Source organism: Aythya fuligula, chromosome 5 (assembly GCF_009819795.1).
Source record: "Aythya fuligula isolate bAytFul2 chromosome 5, bAytFul2.pri, whole genome shotgun sequence".
Classification (NCBI taxonomy): domain Eukaryota; kingdom Metazoa; phylum Chordata; class Aves; order Anseriformes; family Anatidae; genus Aythya; species Aythya fuligula.
This window is the reverse complement of record NC_045563.1, coordinates 64,064,354-64,084,489: the sequence shown is the minus strand read 5'-3', so window position 1 is coordinate 64,084,489 and position 20,136 is coordinate 64,064,354. Positions and strand designations below refer to the sequence as shown.

Sequence of the window (20,136 nt, the reverse complement as noted above, 5' to 3'; positions counted from 1 at the left end):
TAGGTCTTAGTGAAATACTAATGGTTCTTTACTTTTCATCGTCTGAAGATCTTGTTTTTCAGATAAGGCACTTGTACTTCCTAGTTTCTGACTTGCTACCAGTTTTGAAAGTGCCAAATAATCAAGAAAGGATAAGGTATAAAAACACACTTTGTTCAATTTGTAAAATACAATAACTTCAGATTACTATATATATAGGTATGTCAAATTCAGTGTTGCTGGTGAAAAAGAAATCATGCACTTACAGGTTCAGAACAGACAGGAAGGCAACAAAGAGCTTCAGATAAAGGAGCAATGGAAGAGTGCAGTTTCACAGCTCTGTTTTTGTGATGTCAATCAGTTTTTGTGTGCCTATTCCATTCATGGTATCAGTGCAAGTAACCTGTTCTGTAAGCTATCACTGATTTGTGCATGATGTCTGTAGAATACCTGAGCTAGCATAGTCACCAAGGTCAAAGTACAAACTTTTGTAATGATAAACTATTACAAGCTTGCTATCTACAGTCAATTTTTATTTATTTATTTATTTATTTTTGTGAACAGATGTGTGATAAGCCTTTTACTATTTAAAATAGGGTAAGAGTAGCTGAAATGGCAAGGCCGTATTGAAAGGGACAAGATCCCTTTCCTGAGGAACATCCTTCATGGACAAGAGTTTAAGTGAGAAGGAACAGTCAGAAGGATGAGATCTCTGTTAAAACAGGAGCATTTAGATGGTCTCTTCTATATAAAGCAGAGTTAAGTAGCCCAGGTTGTAACAGTTGTGTGGTGCTTCTAGGAGGCTGTTTTCTCAGGGCTGACGGTGAACCAAAGGTTGCAAAGGGAATGGAGGGGAGGTGGGATGTCAGTGTGGGGGTGAAATGACAGCAATTACCCTTCCTTTGAAGGGATTCTGCAGATCCTGACCATTTCTAAAGACAAAATTCTCAGTAAAAAAAAAAAAAAAAAAAAAAAAAAATTAATTGGTCTACTCAGACGTGAGTTTGTGTAGTGGAACAGAAATCTTACTCTTCATAAAACATCTACTTGTCCATGCAGACATGTCTTCTGTACTCCACAGTTCTAATGCTTCTGAATTTTTTGAATTGGTCCAAGAAAACAAAGTAAGCTCAGGTGTGTAGGAGAGGCAAAACAAATGAGGCTAACACTCAGAGGTGAGATATACAGATAAATCACATTAAAGACAAAAACCTTTAACTTTAAAGGGAGGTTCTCAATGTTGACAGTGTAAGGCTGCTTTGCAATTAAAATACATCTCCCTAGTCTTTTTTTCTAAAAGCTTTGACTGCAACAAAGATAAAAAATCTCAGTTTCTCAGCTGGATAACCAGTATCACAAAACATAATAAGCATATTTTATTTGCAAATGTAGGTAAGCTGACGCATGCATGCCACTTCTTCCCTCCTCTCTCCCCATACCTTCTCTATTCCTAGGCCAGAAGCATTCATATTTACAAGAATTACAGTGGTGATTCAGAGCATCAAAAGATTCAGAGACCCATGGATCCAGGGTAATAGGGGGAAGAGAAATATATTCTAATCTCTCCTCAAACATGATTTATTTTAGGCGGTGCTTTCAGATTGAATAAATGCATACAGCTATTTGGAGACTCTAGACACTTCAAGTATATTGAATTCAAAAAATCAGGTGGCATTGTGTAGTGAATAGAATGCCATGTGCTTTAAAGAAGTGAGTAGAATGTCTCCTGGCTCAGTATGTTTCCAAGTAATTACTAAGAGCAGATCCTGCTGCAAATTTAAACAGAATATAATTCAAACAACAAAAACGTTGTCTAACTATACAGGGCCAGATTTTCTGGTTTAGTTTCCTAGCAAAGAGCTCTTCTTTGAGAAGCCTAGGATAGGATTTTCCCTCTTCTGCCTGTCCTGCAGGATCTGGGAAGAAGAAAAAGATGTTCTTGGCTCACACAATGCATGCTGGTGTTATATATGGAGTGGTAATTCGTGTCGAGAAAATGGTTGATATTAATAAAGAAGGGGGAGATTTGGGAATGTGGCCATGGGGGTTGGAAAGCCCCGTGGTTGAGATAACATTAGACTCTTAACGACGAGGCCATCAGGAATATAAAAGAGTTTAGAGGGAACAAAGAAGGGTGATTCAGGAGACTCCATGCAGTCTCCGGTTTCTTGTTCTCCAGGTGGTTCTCTTGTTCTCCAGCCGCTAAGGCATGGATGTTTCTGGGTGTTTGCTGTTGTTACATTCAAAGTTGTTTGACCAATGAAAAGTAGTTTTGAAAAGAACTGCTGTGGAGAGAAGGGTATAAGAGGGGAAACTGCCCTCAAGATGGAAAAAAAAAAAAAAAAAGGTAACACGATGAAGTTACATCAATAAAGAAGCAGGAAAAAGGAGTGAAGAGGAACAGGCTGGCAGAACGGAGACCAGGACGGGAACAGGCACTTTGATTGCCTCATGAAGATAGGTTCGGCCAAACTCAGCAAACTGTCCAAAGAAGCTCGTACAGAAAGTCGCTGGAAACAGGCGCACTGGAGCTGGAGAGAAGCTCAAGCTGAGAGAAGCGGAGCCGTGCAGACAACTGCCTCTCGCTGGTCAGCAGTTGTGCATTATGGGGAATCATACGTCCTTAGGAACAAAGACTGTCCTGGTAACTTTACAGCTTATTCTCCTTGTTAACAATTGGACAGTTTATGAACCTGAAATATGGGACCAAACTGAGGTCAAGGTGTGGGACTCTGCAACTAAAAGCGACAAGGTTGCAATGGGATTGCTCAGCACCTGGCGAGCAATCTCTGAAGCCTTAAAGAGACATCTCTGAGGCCTTAAAGAGCCATGTGCGACCACAGTCAGAAGCATGTGGTTTGCCAGATAGTGAGGGAGCTGCAGGCTCCTTTACTGATCCCGACTGCTACGCCATCGGCCCCTCTGCTGCTACAGCCATCGAAGGCTTTTGCTGTTACGCCCCCTGTTGACCTGGACGTGCCTTTTGACCCAGGCCTACTGGCCTTGAAAAGGAGATGGATATGCTTTTCTTCGATCCGGGAAGAACGGGATACATAAGGCCCGAAAAATGGAAAATGGAGACTGTTAAGTCATGGAACTTAAAGGATTGTTTGTTACCTTCTGTGTATAGGCGTACTCAATTTTACTAAGTTATGGAACTTAAAGGATTGTTTGCTACCTTTCCTGATAGTACATATGTATAGGCACACTCGGCTTTAGTATGTAAAGCAATGTTCTGTATATTTAGAATGTTTGATGTTCGTGTGTGCGTGTTGGTGGAGCGTAGACTCCCCGCACACCCAGCGCTGTTTACTTGCCTTTTATACATTTTAGAAATATTTGTTTTATAAATATTACAAAATTCAGATTGAATTGAGACCTCATTTATAACACTGGGGTAGTGATGCAAGCTAATGTGTCATGCCTAGTCTTCAACTAGTAAGTGCCAAAGTGTCTTATAATTGAGTTTGTGCTGCTTTTTGTTCAAAGATAGCAAAACATTTTACATTTGTATAAATACTAAAATTACTGAATTACTGACTATGAAGACCCAGAGCTGTAAGACTAACACAGCAGGAGTGAAATCTAACACAGTGTGGTAATGATGTGGAAACCAGTGGTCCTCTGTCTACTAGCCATTTACTGTAACTGGACAGTAACAGCTTAATTTTAGCAACACCTGCAAGGAGTTATTTTTCACTCCTTGTGATATAACAAATTTCCATATTGGGTTAGAGGAGAGGTCTGTAGCTGCCATTGTAAACCCAAATAACATGAAGCTGTTTCTGATGTGAGGGTGTTTGCAGGAAGATGTGGATTTTTGCATCCAGGAAGAACAAGCAATTTTTTTCTAGTAATTCAAGAAATCTTTAGACATAATAATAAAATTGATTTTAGGAGATTTTCGGTATTCCCAGGTGAAAGTTGAATATGCATGCAGGCTCTATGGCATATGTTCATTGCAATACTATAAATTTTCTTCTTACTTCCACTTTGACATCATTAAATATTTATAATTTTGATTTTATGTGTCACAAATTTTAAATGTGGAAATAGAAAACTGAACTATTCTATTCACACAAGTGAAGTCAGAATATTTTGATCTTATTAAAGCTACTTTATTTGTTTTGAAAAGAGATTCCTGCTGAAGATGTGTAACATTTCTTGAGGTGACATTTCCAGCTGGAAAAATATGGATGGAAAATTTCACTCTAGATGTAGTTACTGTTGGCATTTCTTTAGTCCATGTAATTAAATTCAATCCCACTGTAGGTGGTCATAGTTGGTCTTAAAGTCTGTGTGTGCATGTGAATTAGGGACAAAACATAAAGGAATTGTGTTAAAACATATGCTTGGCTTTGTGGTGAGAAAAAAACACGTGAAAATATTGCTCTGTATTGAATGGTCCCAATTTTGTCTGGTCCATGAACATTTCAAATGTCACTAAAAGAGATTAATAATAAATTTACTTAATCATGATTTGTTCCCTTAACCTTGCTCCCATTATCCTCAGTGTCAAGGATGGATGTAAGTAATTTTGAGAACTGAGTTAAATGCCTGATCATACAAAATCCTTTACATCGTGAAAAGAGATGGGAATCACTGATGTTTAATATGGGCAGTATGTAGTAGTTCTGCTCTCATTCGTACCTGAAAGGCAAGTTGACATAGTTTTGAATTTACTTCTGCAATATTGGATGTTCTGTTTGCTTCTGAATTAATCAAAGACAGCTTACTTTTAAGAATTCTTAGTTCTTGGACAGTATTGCGTATCTCTTCTGTGTTTTCAGAAAGAACCTAGTTATGTGGTGGAAAAGTGAATGTCCTTTGGGCTCAGACTGTTTTCCAGTTCACATCTGTGTTAATTCCTTACCTCTTTGTCTCAAACTCCCAATCACTTCGGATAAATCTAGAAAACTACAACTTTGTTTTTTAAACGTTTCTCTCACAAGATGGCAGCATTGCTTCAGGGAATAAAATTGCTTACGCTGTTTAGGATGTCTTGCAGTTTTTAATATTTCCCATTTATACCATACGTGGGAGAAACTGTGACAGGTGAGTTCATCTGTGGTAACTGAATTGACATAGCAACATTGGTCACGAGGTTGGATGAGTTTCATTCCCTTGCTGCTATATTTCCAGGCTTTGTGGTGAAAGTAAGTTATTGGAGGACTATAATAGGTTTTGGTTTTTATTGAAACTGTATCATTTTGATTCTTTGTCATTGTTAAAGTGTCTCTAGTTAAGACTGTTGTTACATTTCTGAGACTATAGCTCTACATTAACCTGGAATTCAATTATTTCAATTGCACTAAGCAGAAATATTTTACAGGAATTCTGACTTTGGATTCACATATCCAAATATTCACATATCTCTTCTTGTCCACTGATTGCCTTTATTCTTTCAGGACTTGCTCCTACTCTTGGATGTCAGTGGCTCAATAGGGTAAGTCCTGTAAAGGATGCTGAATTCTGTTGTTTTTTTTCCTTCATGCCTCAGCATAGAGTCTAAGTAAATAGAAGAAATACATGATAGTATCATTTACTGAGGGAGGCTGGTGTCTTTACTTTACAACATCTCAGAAGATATGCTAGTTACGCTGAACTGGAACACATGGACAATAAGGCATGTGACAGCTTCTGAAAAGTAGGTTCAAACACTGGAAGTTGTTTTGGCTCCTCTGGGTCAGCACATCTCCATCATTCCAGCTCTACTTCTTTGAAGAGAACATGAATCTAACCTTCTGGTCACATGAAGTCTGTGATACTCTCCACCATGAGCACTCTGCTGCTTGCTCCCTCACTCATCCTGGCAGTGGAACAAGTCTGGCCTTAACTGCTTACAAAGGAAATTGAAAGGCATTCTGCTTTAAAGAGGAAGATCACTCTAGGGGTAGTCTGTAGCAGATAATTGAGAAATTTTGTTGAAGGAAACTAAGTAACTGAGGTTATTGGTGACGCAGTGCACTATTGATCACAAATTCAAATCTAACCCACACTGTTACAAGTTAGTGTAATTTGGTATTCTGTGTGAGATTAGTTTCTCCACTTCTGAGTGGATGAAAATTCTCCTTATAAATGGGTCTCACTGATCTAATCAGCAGTCATCATATGTGTGGTCCTTTCTTTTAGAATTATTTATGAACATGTTTAAGTTAGTTTATTTTTACAGAAAGCATTTAAAATGTGTTTAGCTTTTACTGTGTGTTTCAGAGCTACTTAAACACACTCGTGAAATACACTAGTGAATGAGTACTTTTAACCTTTACAGTGATACTTGTAAAACAAAAACAAAACACTTCTATGAGTTAGCTTTTATCACCTGTGTTAATCCCATAAGCATTTGTTTACCTGACCAACAAACAAATAGAAGATTTAATTTTTAAGGTCTCTAAGGTCAGTACTTTTCACACCTGCTAATGCAAAGCACAAAGACAAAATAGATCATGTTCCCTACAAGTCTTATCAGCACATAATAGAAAAGCATGTAGGAGAAGGCAATGTACATCTCAAATGGATTATTGAAGTGCTGACAAATTTATTCTCACTTTAGTGTGGCCTGTTTATTTGCAGTCCTAGAATAAAATTCATCCAGGTCTGTATTATACATTCTTCATAGTGTAGTTTTGTATTTTACCACTCTTGAAAGCCTTGTTGATTGACTAAAAAATATTAGAAGTAACATACAGAGGATGACAGTCATCCCTGTTTTCAGTACCTCACTTCAGTCCTGAAGGAACTTACAATGATGCTGTTGAATATAACCAGACTACTCTTCCTACTCGGTATTAGAGATGATAAAATATTCTGCTTCAAATTCACATCCTATTTTACTTCTCTGTGATTTAAGGATTTATGTTGACACTACAGAGATAAGCAGAGATGAACATTTAAATAAGATTGGTTCATATCCTAACAAAGGTTCATCAGTAGAAAATAGTTTCTTGAAAAGCATGCATTATGTTGTAATGTTCATAAAAATGCTTTTCACTATCCGAGTATTGCTCAAAATCACTGGATGGATCTGCATTTGGCTTCTGTTTTATTGCAAATAAGATGTAATAAAATCCTAACTCATGTTCAAAGCTCCTGACCATTACATAATGTGAATGTCTCAAAAGAGATCTTATTCAAAAATGGGTAACTAGATATTTGGCCAAAATGTCATTAATATTTTTTGTCAAAAACCTAATGAGAGGAACATATGTATTGTGAGTTACAATGTTTCTGTTAATAAAGGAAAGGATTTATTATTACCTTTGAGTCAGATTCTATTTTCTGCTACAGTAGATGTGGAGTAAATTTAAAGCAAGAAAGGAAGAGTAAACATGAGGTATTGGAAAGATTTCATATTGGCATGTCTGAAATTAGCATTCAATTTCATGTGGTGTGTGTGTAAATTTGTAAGTGGTATATGTAGTAACTACAATGCATATTAACTAGTCCTAGGCATTACCTTTTATATTGGCTTACCTGGAAAGTAGCAAGATAAATAATTTTAATGCTTCCTGCGCTACTGCTGACAAAAATTTGGTAATTTTCTGTCATTTGGATGGACGTGTCAACTTGACAGGTGAAAGACTGTAGATGGGTTCAGTTGCATAGTTGAAGATGTATAATAGAAGGAAAAGTATTAACTGTGAATAACAGTAAATTGGGAGATACTGGAGAAAAAGCTGAAGGGCCTTAGAATGTGAAAAACAAAATGAAAAATCATAAAGAAGTTTGCAGATAAAAATGAAACCAGGAGAAAGGACGAAGGCTTCATGATATCTACATGAATCATGAATAATGACTGGATAGAATATTTAGGGATATATGGAAAAAAAAGTTCTTTAAGAACATTGGGAGGCTGTCACATACATGGCAGAGGAATAAAACAGGAGGATTTAAGCAGTTTTCAGTCTTTAAAATGGAAACTTAACTGAGAGAAGTCTTAACAGCCCAGAATTCATATAGGCCATATAGGTAGGACTACATACTCCTAGCAAGCAGCAGATCATTTTGCTCAGTTTATCTGCAGGCCTATGTGGAAATAACACATTTAGGAATCACAGGAGCTTTTTCAGCAGATTTGAGGCAGGAATAGAAGTTGGACATTTGAATGCAATGGTTTAATTGTTTATGGTAGGGTTTGCAGAAATCCTAGATTATAAATACCTGATACTGAAAGATACTTGCAGTGAATTTTCTTGTCAATGTTAAAATTAAAATAATGCATCTAACAGTATTGTAATGCTTAAGATGAATTAGGCTGAAGAAAAGAATGTCTTACAATATTCTGGGAGCAGTTATTTTTGTTTCTCTCCAAATTTTATCCCTGTGCAGTAATAAAAGCTGAAAAGCAGAAATGACTTGGGGTATTTGCACCAGAAGTAGTGAGTGGAAGGTACACATAGAAGGAACTGTCGGAATAGAGAAGGCTATTTGCTTCCTGCCCTGGGTGGAAGCTAACTAATATAGCCTTCCATACTATTATTAATAACGAGCTTAAATGGACTGATTAGTGTAAAATGAAGGGCAAAAGGGCAGCTATTCAGAGGTAAAGAGAGTATCAGAAATAAAGGCTGGAGGGAAATGAGGAGAACAGTTTGGAATAGAAGAAATGGTAGCTACGTGGCACATGAACTGTTCAGGAATGCTAAAATAGAAAATAGGGATAAAATGCAAGATGATGGGAATGGGAATCAGAAAATTGGTGGGCATGGAAAGAATAAAAACAGAATGGTCATGGAACAGTGAGTGTCAATGAAAGGTAAATATAAGGGAGTTAAAGAATGAAAGGAAGAGAATAAAGAATCTCTTATGTAAGAATAAACGATGTTATGCTCTGTGTGATCCCCAAAAGGATTATCATAGTGTATGGTCTGTGGTGTCTCAAGAAAATCCATCCTTACTGCCTGCTCAAAGGAAAGCCCACTAGGATTTCGCATAAGACATCTCCAGCTAAAGTAGAAAAAGTCAGATAAATCCAAATTGCCAATGGATTAAGAGAAGCACCTATAATAACATGCTGTCAAACAGTTCCAGACTATTCTTTCCTGTGTATGTTTGTAGATACCACTTCTGCTTCCAGCATCTTCCCCTGCTGTATTTTGATTTCCAGGGAACCTGTTCCTGCAGGGTATCTGTAGGAGGGCCCCTATTTTTCTCTAGCACTTGCCTTGGTTTAGTTATGGTTAGCTCCTCTGGTCTGCTGTCCTAGCTCACATCCTCATCTGTTTTGGGACTGACCTGCTGGCAGGTGTGCCCCAAGTACCCAACCACATGGCTGTGTGTGCTTGGAAAGGGAGAGAAGGGTTTGGGTGGTTTTTAATGCAGAGTGGAATTGGCATAGAGAGCAGCAGCTCTGACACAAACAAAACATGTCCTTCTGTTTCAGTTTTTCAACTACTATTAGCATATTTAAGGTAATGTTATTAAATTATTAGAACTAAAGCAAGAAGTGCATTCTGAAGGCTTCTTTGCTCTGCTGCAGGTGCAGGGACAGCCTTTGTAGTGCCAGTGGCAGAGTGGGAAGAAATGGAGCTGTGTACAGCTGATGGATGTTGATGCGTGACCTTGATACTTGCATTGCCAACAATAAAAGATTGCAGGCAGCATATTGTGTGGAGAATGTTTGAAGTAAGGTTGGAAGAATAATCTACTGAGAAACAGAAAACTCGGCTGTATTGTAATATAAACAAGTGCTAACACCTGCTGTAAGACTAAAGACTGTAGGTTTTTTTTGTTTGTTTTCGTTTTTTGTTTGTTTGTTTGTTTTTTAAAGATAAACTCTCCCCAAACATCCACTATCTGAAATAACTTTTGGTAAAATAGATCACAGTAGGCAAATGCTCTGTCTTTTGTTTACATTTTTGAGAGACATTGCTTAAAAGTATTAGGCGTATAAAACAATATAGGTTTGTAGCAATCTATTTAATATGAAATCCCTTGCCCAAAAATGAAGTGTTGTAAGACCATAGTATCTATTATAATATCTCTTGAATGAGTAACATGTAGTGGTGCAAGTTGTATGTGGCTTACAGAGGAAATCTGCAATACTTTATGTCATGATATATGCATATAATAAACTGAAATTCTGTCTTAATGCTGATATATAGAGTTGAGTAACAATGAGGGTCCTGGCATAAGACATCTGATATTTATATTAAATATAAAGTAATATTTTAACCATTTAATATTTCTGAAGACAGTTTCCATGAGTGTTCAATGTTACTCTGTTACTTGAGCTCTGAAACATGCTATTTATGTGGTATGCAGTTCAGATTTGTGCCATTTTTGGAAATATACCTTCTAATTGACCAACCAGAAACTGAGTGCTGAAATCAAAATTAAAACTAGTTATTTCTAACTTGTCATGAAAAATAAGGACTTTGCAGGCTGTATTCTGTCTTCGTGGTAAGTATTTGAAATAAACATTGAAGGTGTAGTAAAGGCAATGCCATGTGGATTACATAAAGAATTTAGGTTCCTGACTGTGGAAATGGTAACTTAAAACACAGATCATGTGAATAGTTTTGTTTCGGCTCAGACCAGCTGCAGATGTAACATTAAATATTGCATTGTTTAAACAGGATAAAACAAGAGCTTTGCTAATTATGAGTTGTGATGATTCTGGTGCACTTGCTGAAATAAGTTATTCTTGGCAGGAAAGAAAGAAGATAGGATTTGGGATCTTTACTGAGAATCTATTTTTGTTTGTTTAGGGAATAGGAAATCAAAAGCAATGCTGCAACTCAGGATAAATCTAGCGTAGAAGAGCAAAAATAAAAACTGAGATAAAACTGACCTCTCTTCAGGAGAAGAAATTGGGCTGATGGAAGAGATTATTTTGTTTGAAAGAGATTATAGCAATGCTTGCTTTTGTTTTTGATTGGATTGTAATCTAGAAAAGGCAACCTCGGGGGAAGTTTTGTTTAGTTCTCAAGTATAACTTCTTGTACATTCTGAGGTCACTTCTTAAAGCACTGTTCCAGGTCACATTTACAGCCATGTCACCTGGTTTTTGAAGCAGTGTGTGAATTTTTTATAGTAATGAAATGTCTGTTGTTAATTTAAAATACAGTGGTAATTTGTATAGATTTCTGGTATTCTTTGCTATTGACTGATCTTAAACCAATCCATTAGTAAGGAGGAAGTAAGCTGTGATTTTATGTGATGCTATTTCAACGTTGGTACCAAATATGTAACCAGTGGAGGACTGAAGTTATGAAATGAACTTTCGTAAGTATGCAGAGCAAAAGGCTTGGAAATGTATCATTTGAAAGTGGATCTTGACAAATTCAAGGAAAGATATGTATTGTTGGCTAGGATGTTCTTGAATATTGTAAATGGTTTGGAAAGAGTTGTTAGACTAAATGTCTTTTGTTTCTAATCAATTATCTGTTAATAGAGGATTGCCACTGCTTATGTGGAGGGTTGAAGAAGTATTCTTTCCCCTGTCTCCCCCTCATGCATTTTTATTTTTGCATAATTATGTTTAATTTCTTTGCTTCATCTTCACTGGGAACTAAAGAGGGGAGACTGAACAACTCTGCTGTTGTTCCTAGATGACATTGTCAGGATGCTGTTTGTTTTCCTTCCAGGCTTGGCAATGCCATCTGGCTTGCAGTCCTCAGATTTGAGGGGCGTAAGGAAATCTCTTCCCATTCTCTTTTCTTGTTGAGACTGGCAGAGAATGTTTTGTTATTTTTCTGTGTTGTTTTGTTTTAAGTTCAGTTCCTGGGCTCAGTTCATCTGTTTCACTGTAACTCCTTGACAGTGCACAACCTCTAGTAGTGCTAAATGTCCTTGCTCCTTATTTCTGTTTTATGTCTGAAAGTATTTTTTCATCTTTTATGCTAAAGATATACATTCTAAACTGAGTTTCTTTCAGCTGTTACGGATGAATGGGTAGAATTGACGTTAGTGTTAAATATCTTTTTATTTAATATCCACTATATGTGTTTAGGACTTGACGGAAAACTCAACTCAGTGATCGAGGTAGTCCCTTTCATCATTAACACACATTTTCTGCTAGGAGATCTCTCTCCTGCAGTCATACAAGCAGCAAAACCAATATTGTGCTTTAATCCTGGATGCTTTAAAAATCTGGCTTCCAAATTTTTGAGTAATTTCTATATTGTGCAAGAGTTCAGACTGTACACCCTCAATCTGATTTATATGACTGCACCAGTGATAGCACCAGACTGTTTAAAGCCAGATGTCTCAGCAAAGGAACTACAGTTCCAGGGAGAAAATATATGAGGATCAGTGATCTTGAAACTATTGCAAAAAGGCATTCAAAATCTAATAATCCTAACACTTATACTCTTCAGGAAGATCAAAGCCCTCCTAGCATTTCAAATACCTTTCACTCTAGAAAGTGAAGATTAATATGTAAATGTGAAGGAATTGAGCTAATTGAATATGATTTACTTTCTGAATATTCTAATGTTAGGTGTTTGAACATTAAAGACATTGAACTTTCCATTATTGATTAAAAATTGGTTCACTAATTAAAAATAGATATTGCATGACTATTGATGAATGCAGTATGTTTCTAGATGCACAAAAGGATGCAATTTTTGAACCTGTTTTATTGCTTTCATTTTTGATGGTGTGGTATAGAAATATGTGGTATCTCAGAAATGTTTTCCTTGTAATAAATGACTGCATCAAAACTACAAGGTAAAGCTGAAAGATAAATATGGATTCAGAGCAAGAAGAAGCTTGTCTGAGAAAACGTGTGGCAGATGTTTAATGGATGCTGTGATGTGACAGCTGTTTTTCTTAATTTTTCAGTATATACAAATACTATAACATATGTTGTATCAGGTAGGGATAAAATGCTTGTGCTGTACAGCTGTCCTTGCTGAAGGATAGCCTTTATCTCATATAATTGTATTTATATTTGTATTACAATAGAGCTATATACTAATGGGATGATTTGGTCATAAATCCAAAAGCCATACTGAGGCTAGTACAATGCTGAGGGTGTCTTGTGTAAGTCTGCCCTGGTGCACTTCATGGTCACCACCTGAAAAGATGCTAGCTAGACGAAAACCAGCTTTTGTGGGAATAAACCTAATTTGCACAGGGTTCACACTCCAATATGAAATACATATGGATGTATCATTGAGAATCATTACCAATGTACCTTATTGCTTCTTGAGCCTCATTGTGTGTACTAGCTAAAGTGGAATATCAAGTGACAGATTAATGCTATGCATTTACAAAACCCCTGTGAAAGGAACAGATGCTGTTGCCCATAAATTTAAACCTTGGAAGGGGCTAACATGGGTGAAGGTGAAACAAATATTATGTTTATCAGCGTATTACCAGAATCTACAGGGCCTGATTCTTCCCTGCAACCTGCATTTAATTTTAAAAGCATACTGCTGAAATCTGTTTTTGAATTATAAGAGGGCTTGGGAATAGTATTAGTATTAGTATTTTTATTCCTGCAGAATAAGTCATCTAGTGGGAGGAATGAGGTCTGATAGCTAGCTTCAGTGCACTGTTACCATGGCAAGTTTCAAACAGTTCCTGTGTGGATTCTAGTGGTTTTGTGTACTTGCTAGATATTAATACTGTTAGTGAGTGTATTATTTAATTCAAATTTCCTGGCTTATAACTTGTTAGTTGCAACTTCAGGGTTAAATTTCATTCTAACTCTGGCACTAAAGTTTGTCTCTGAATGCGTGGCTTCTGATAAAGCTCTTTGAGCTGTACAGTGGTATCCTATACTTAAATAAAGACACCTGAAAAGTGTGAAATGAACCCAACTTGGTAGCCTCTGGCATGCCATGAGATTTTTGAGAGCTGCTGACTGATGGTTTGCCAAGACTCACTCAAGGTAAATTAGATGGGTTACATTCATGGGCTTTGACCCATATAAGAAAAAAAATTAAGAAATTATTGATTCTTGGTTTAAAATGTAAACACTTCACTTGCATTACTTACATTTAAGAACTTTTGGAAAGAGATATGCTATAAGCAGATTACTAAGCACCTTGCAAGTAGATACCTACTTCTGTTGGTGAACTGATTGTGGTGGGACAGACCAACCTGGCAAGAAGGTTTAAGCTAGAAAATGTCATATGGAACATGTAGATAGCCAGGTAGATAAGGCTAAAATTTGTTTGGTCCTGCATTTTTGCCACCTAACCCTACCCATAAAAGTGGCCTAGAAGAAAGCTGGAGAGGGACTCTATCAGGGAGTGTAGCTGTGGAATGAGGAATAATGGCTTTGAACAAATGGAGGAGAGATTTAGATGAGATGTGATGTGAGGAAGAAATTCTTCACTCAGAGCACAGAATGTACATGGGAATTAGGGCTGGAGATGCACCTTGCTTCTGTTCTTTTCTGTAAAGAATAGAATGAAATTACCTAAACCAGTGTTAAAAATAAACTCAGGGCACAGAATAGGAGGTGCAGGGCAGTCCCTGTGGCCGAGGAGCAGCCTTTCTCTCTGGCAAGCCAAATGGCCCAGGGCATCCAGCCCCAGAAATGGGGGCCTCAGCCCCCCAACCCTCCTCCTCCTTCCACGTGAGGGCATCTTCCAAGCCATTCCCAACATAGCCGCCTTTGGCCACGCGTGGGTCACTCCATTGCAGATGCTTGCTGAGGTCACTGTGGCCATCACTGCCCTACCTTTGCTGCGGGCCCTATAAAACAGGCCCCCTGCAGCTGGCCCAGCATTCACTGAGCTTCTAGGCCCTCTGACTGCCAGCTTGTGTGGCAGGAAGAAGATGAGAATAGCAAGGCAAGCAGCAGGCCTCCTTGGTGTGCGAGGACAGCCATGCAGTTCTGTGAAGCACTAAGAAAGAATGCACCTGACCAGAAGGAGACGTGTCATGGGTGGAGAGATAGCACTGGTGCCACAAGAGACATCAGTGCCCAAAGGACCTCTGGCACCCAGCCCACAGACAGATGTCACTTGGACTTCCAGAAGTCGTGTATTAGTGACAGATCTGTGGCAGGGCACATTTTTGTCTTGCTGCTGTGTTCCCTGTGGTCCCACCCGCCTCCATGGCAGTGTGAAAAAGAAGAGCTCTGACTCCGATATTCTTATGGCTCAGGTTGACAATGGACCAATAACAAGTTACAATCATTGTATGGGCTTTTCAGGACTTTTTGAAAGTTAGAGGAAAACAAATGTTTGTCGCTGAAGTCCATAGATTGATGGATTCTTAATATGGGGAGGAAGCACACGTTGCATGGTGATGTATTATCTCACATTCCCTCAATGGAGTGCTCTTTTACTGCATGTCCTATGATATTGTATGGAAGGAAGTCCTAAATTTTCAATTCTGTTATAGAAAGAATACTGTTGCCTTTTTTTTTTTTTTTTTTTTTTGGCAACAGTGCATGTGTTCCTAGAGTAAAATACTTAAAATATTACAAATAACTTCTGAGCAATGCATAGCTGTTTGCATTAAAATGGAACTACATGAGTAATGAATGTTGACTTGGAATTACAGCCAGTATGGTAATGAAATAAAGCCCCATTAGATGCAGGTAATTTGCAAATCGGGGTTCTTTTCATTTAAATGATCTCCCTGTCTGATCTGAGGAAAAAGGCATATCAGTCAATCAATTAAGAAGGACTTTTAGACAAATATAAACTAATATAAATGTTAAATAATAGATTAATTCCATACAAACATAGGAGTGAATTCCCATTAGTTGACAGCTGTCAAGGCTATTTTGAAAAATTTGGTTATAAGAACATCTAGATGTTCAATTTCTGTCATACTTTTTTTTTTTCCTGTGACCACATTTATTAAAAAAAAAAAACAAAAAAAAAAAAAAAAAAAAACATAAAACAACAACTATTCTCCTGCTCTTGTATTTTGGGGAAATGCTACAAGTAGTTCTGCGTGCAGAAATTCCAATAATGCATCAGTATATCACTATGCTTATGTTAACCAAATACATTCTTAATTAACTACAAATTATTCACATGGTAAATAGCCACATGTATTGCGCAAATTGTAGATCAGTTTTGACTTTCTATACCCTTAAGAAAGTGTAGGCACAAGTTATATTTGAAAGGAGATTAATCTGATGTATCATTAGAGTTTAAGTAAATGAATAATTTTTACCTGAAGTAGTAGGAGAACCAAAACGTGTCACAAGCTGCTCTGAACTAAGAATGCTTCTCACATCTGTATAATCCTGGCTGTGCTCTACTGATGAATTCAAACCAATGTTTTTCTGCCATTGGGTTTGCTCTGACAGAAAATTTGATCAGGAATCTGGGTAACTATACAGCATCTGATCTATTTCTTTACCTTCCTTAATTAAAATTAGATTTTTTTTTTTTTTTCTTTTCTTTTAAATAAAATGTTGTGGAAAACCTAGAGAGACTGAATGGGAGCCTTGAAGACAAAACCTCATCACTCTGCAAGCTTTGAAACTCAGAACAATAAAAAATCTCTGCAGGCATGGTGAAGCAGAGTATCAAAGAATAGCAAGTCACTTTGACAGGAGGTCAGTCATTTGCAGCTAGATATAAATGGAACCTGAAATCTTACTGTGCCAACTGGGTCCAGTAAGTGTTTTATTTTCCAAATAGAAATTTTTCCTATGATGTGGATAATCAAATATACCCATTAAGAAGCCACTCAAGCAAGCACTTAGCCATTTTTCTTTCAGTAACTGGCTTTTGCAAAATTTTTGTCTACATTTTTTCTCAAGTATGACTTCATATTACCAATAAAAAACATTGTTTGAATGACAGAGTTACAAAACTGACTATACATTATGGGTGCCATAAAGCACTAGTGAACAGAACATAAATTTGTCTTCCTGACAAAATATACCAGACTCTCCATAAATGCCCATATAGGCTTGTTGCCCATGGCTTCTCACTGTCTCACTATTTATGGAGTTACTTATGCCTGCAAATGGTGTTTCAAATGCTACTAAATCAGTACAGCAGTTCAGCCACACCAGTGCTAACATGGGGGCAAGTAACTTTATAGGTGTGATAGTGAAGTATTGGGCTGCAATCCTTTTTTTAGTAAGGATATTATATTGTACAATTGCCTGTGACTTAAAGAGGTATTGTTAGGCCACCTCGTTTCCCCCTTTCCCCCCCCCCCGTGCCCCCCCCCCCCCCCCAATATCAGGTGTAACTCACAAACCTCTTGCTCTGGCTTGATGTCCTCTGCAAGGCTGTTGTCTATTGCTCTTTGCAACTGGGAATAAATGGGATGTGGTATGTGGTGTGTAGTCACACACCATTTCTCTTGACATTGAACACTATAGTTGAGAAGTGCAAGTGGAAGAGGAATTCCCTGACTGCCAGAGGGAACTCCAAAATGGAAGAAGGCTGAGCAAGGTGATTCACAGATTTTTGTTCTGTGGCTTTCTTTGTTGTGTTGTTTTTGCTCTAGACTATAAATCCTGTGCACACTATTAAAAGGGGTCAGAATCTAATTTACAGGTTTGATTCAAAGCTTGCTGAGGTTAGTGGAAATCTCTATTAAGTCTAACAGGGTTTGGATTACATCTTAAAAGATAAAGTGCTCGAGCACTCAGAAAGAAAGGGGGAAGTAGAAGTTTTCTCAGGATACAGTCACTTATCATATATCTGTCACTGAAATAGGAAAAAAAAAAAAAGGTGGTTATAAGTGTGATTGTCCATCTCTTACCATCTCTTGCTCCATGTTAATGTTATTTCAAAATACCATGAGCCTAAGGAGTGATCATGTGTGATTATACTTTACCTGCTGTTATACAATAAATGGAGGCACTTGTTTGCAACACGGATATTCATAAACAAGAGATCTGGGAGAATGTCGCCTGCAAGAATGTCCTTTCTAGTATAGAATGAACCAGAAACACTACTGGAATTATGTAGCTCATTGAATATACAATCCTTTTGCCTATTCTATGGCTAAAAACACTGGTATGTGTTTTCTGCTGATGAAAATACATGCTGCACCACTGACACTACTGAGCTGTATCATCACATTCTGAAAAGAACCTGCTCTGTTTTTATTTGCAGCTGGTATTTAGTTGTAAAGGTTCCACCTGGAACTTGGGCTCATTTGTCATACATGCAGAAGAAATCAACTGGTAAGATGAATGCAATGAAAGACAGTGTACCAAAGAATCATTAATGCTAGTCTGCATCAGCTTGCCCTACAAAAGGAAAGTGCTCCTTAAATCAAGCATTAGAATAAAGGTCCTTTTAAAATGAGGAAAGAAAAAAAAAAAAAGAAAAAAGGTAAGTTTTAAGCTTGCTCTTTAAAAAAAAAAAAAAAAAAAATTACGTTCTTATAATCTGAGTCCAGGACAGACTTCGGTAAGTATAATGGGGCATAAGTACATTTAGTTCTGCTGTTAGTGAGAGTAAATTGTATAGCTGTCATGTTGTGGCATATAAATGAAGTTCTGAGTAAAACCATTGCTGGGAGTGATGAAATTAGTATGCCAAAGTAGGTGAAAGACTGCAGATCCATCAAGTGAACCTGTTAAAATTCTGAAGCAAGTTTAAAACAGTACAGATGCCTTGACCATCTGCTAAGAAATGTGTGTGGACATAATTGCATGGAACAACTGTCATTTCATTAAAAATAAAATAAAATAAAATAAAATAAAATAAAATAAAATAAAATAAAATAAAATAAAATAAAATAAAATAAAATAAAATAAAATTAAAAAACATCAATAACAAAAAGAGAAAGGAAGTATGTAGCCAAAGGAAGCAGCTAATTGCTACTTCCAAAGTCCATAGCCTTGAAATAGCTGCATATTCGTTGTTCACCACTTGGTTCCAAATGATGTGATCTCTTATTGCTCTCCTTTTGTGTGTAAGGATTTATGTCCAGCCTGTTCTTTTAGAAGTTGGAGCCTCTTACAGTTTAGGATGCCTGAACCATACATAAGAGTTTATCGCAGAAGTACTGAGATACTCTTAACTGTAATGTTGCTTCCAGGGCTTTGTTTCTGTTTCTTATATTACTAGAAACTTTGGCAGAATTATCTCGTTGCATTATGTGTCTGTTTGTCCATTATTCTTTTTACAGAGAGTGTGAGATGATGGGAGTATTGCTATCCCTCTAAAGTGCATGTCAGAGTTGTAGAAGCTGCAAAGATATATTTGTAAATAGATAAGATGTAACAGAACCTAATGAAGGCAGCAAATATTTTCTTACACTCAGGCACACCTTAACTGATAATACTAGGTATTAAATTCACAAGTGGCTGCAGTAAATTTCAACCCCCATTTTAATGGCGGGATTGTTTCCTCCAGATTTCAAAGCACAGCCACACTTTTCATTACAGGCTCAATTTTATGTGGTAGAAACAAAAAGTAAACATTCACTGACTGTCCTCCATCAAGTGATTAAAAGTTCAAGCGTGAAGCATTTGCTGTGAATTGTTCCCAGTTGCTGGGTTTGTCATAGTGCCTTTGCTTATTTGTGATTGTATAGTGAAAAACTTGGAGATATCTAGGTAAGTAGGTAAAATAGGATTGCTTCACAGACATTTTTGTGTTTGTCTTTTATGTTTCTGTTACGGAGGTGATGACTTTTGATCTCTTTATTTTTATTTTTTGGAATCAAACATATTTGCAGAGGCTGGATTTTCAAAAGTAAGATCCATTGTAAGCAAAGTAAATTGAGAAAACAACAAAACCATTTACAGAAAAAAAAATGGTACAGCTGGAGAGAATGTCTGGGCTCACTCACTCTGAGAGGGATGTTTAGAGTTTTTTTATTTTATTTTACTGTTTAAGCAATTTTTGCTAGTGTTACGTTAGCTTAAATTCATAAGCTTATCAATTTGACTCTAGCTTACTAAAACAGATATATAGACAGATACATTCTAAAGTGATCCAACTGCTCCTTCGATTCCAAAGTGTATGTAGTTAAGAGGCCAGTGACCTAAAGTTCTGTTTTTTTCCCCATTGTTTTCTTTTCCTTCTGTTCTTATGTAGTCATTGTCTTATTGAAGCTGTCATTTAAAAAGTTGAACTTGAATTCCTTTTGAAGCATAAAACTGCTGTAAGTATTGTATATATGTTATTATATTATTATTGTTTTTTTTTTGGTCTTATTGAAGTAACATTTTCTGTAACATTGTAAAGGAAGTGAATGCAGGAAAAAAAAAATATTGTCAGGCCTGTTTTCCACACAGATGTCTTATAATACCAG

At 37.0% G+C, this 20,136-nt stretch overlaps 1 protein-coding gene across 2 annotated transcripts in view; it reads left to right on the top strand.

The window, feature by feature from the left end:
- Positions 1 to 20,136, top strand: part of GALNT18 (polypeptide N-acetylgalactosaminyltransferase 18) — a 309,298-nt gene that overhangs the window by 11,472 nt on the left and 277,690 nt on the right. For both annotated transcript variants that reach the window (XM_032187758.1, XM_032187759.1), the window contains exon 3: positions 5,388 to 5,425. The gene's annotated coding sequence lies outside the window, so the exon portion shown is untranslated. The remainder of the gene's footprint in view (positions 1 to 5,387; positions 5,426 to 20,136) is intronic.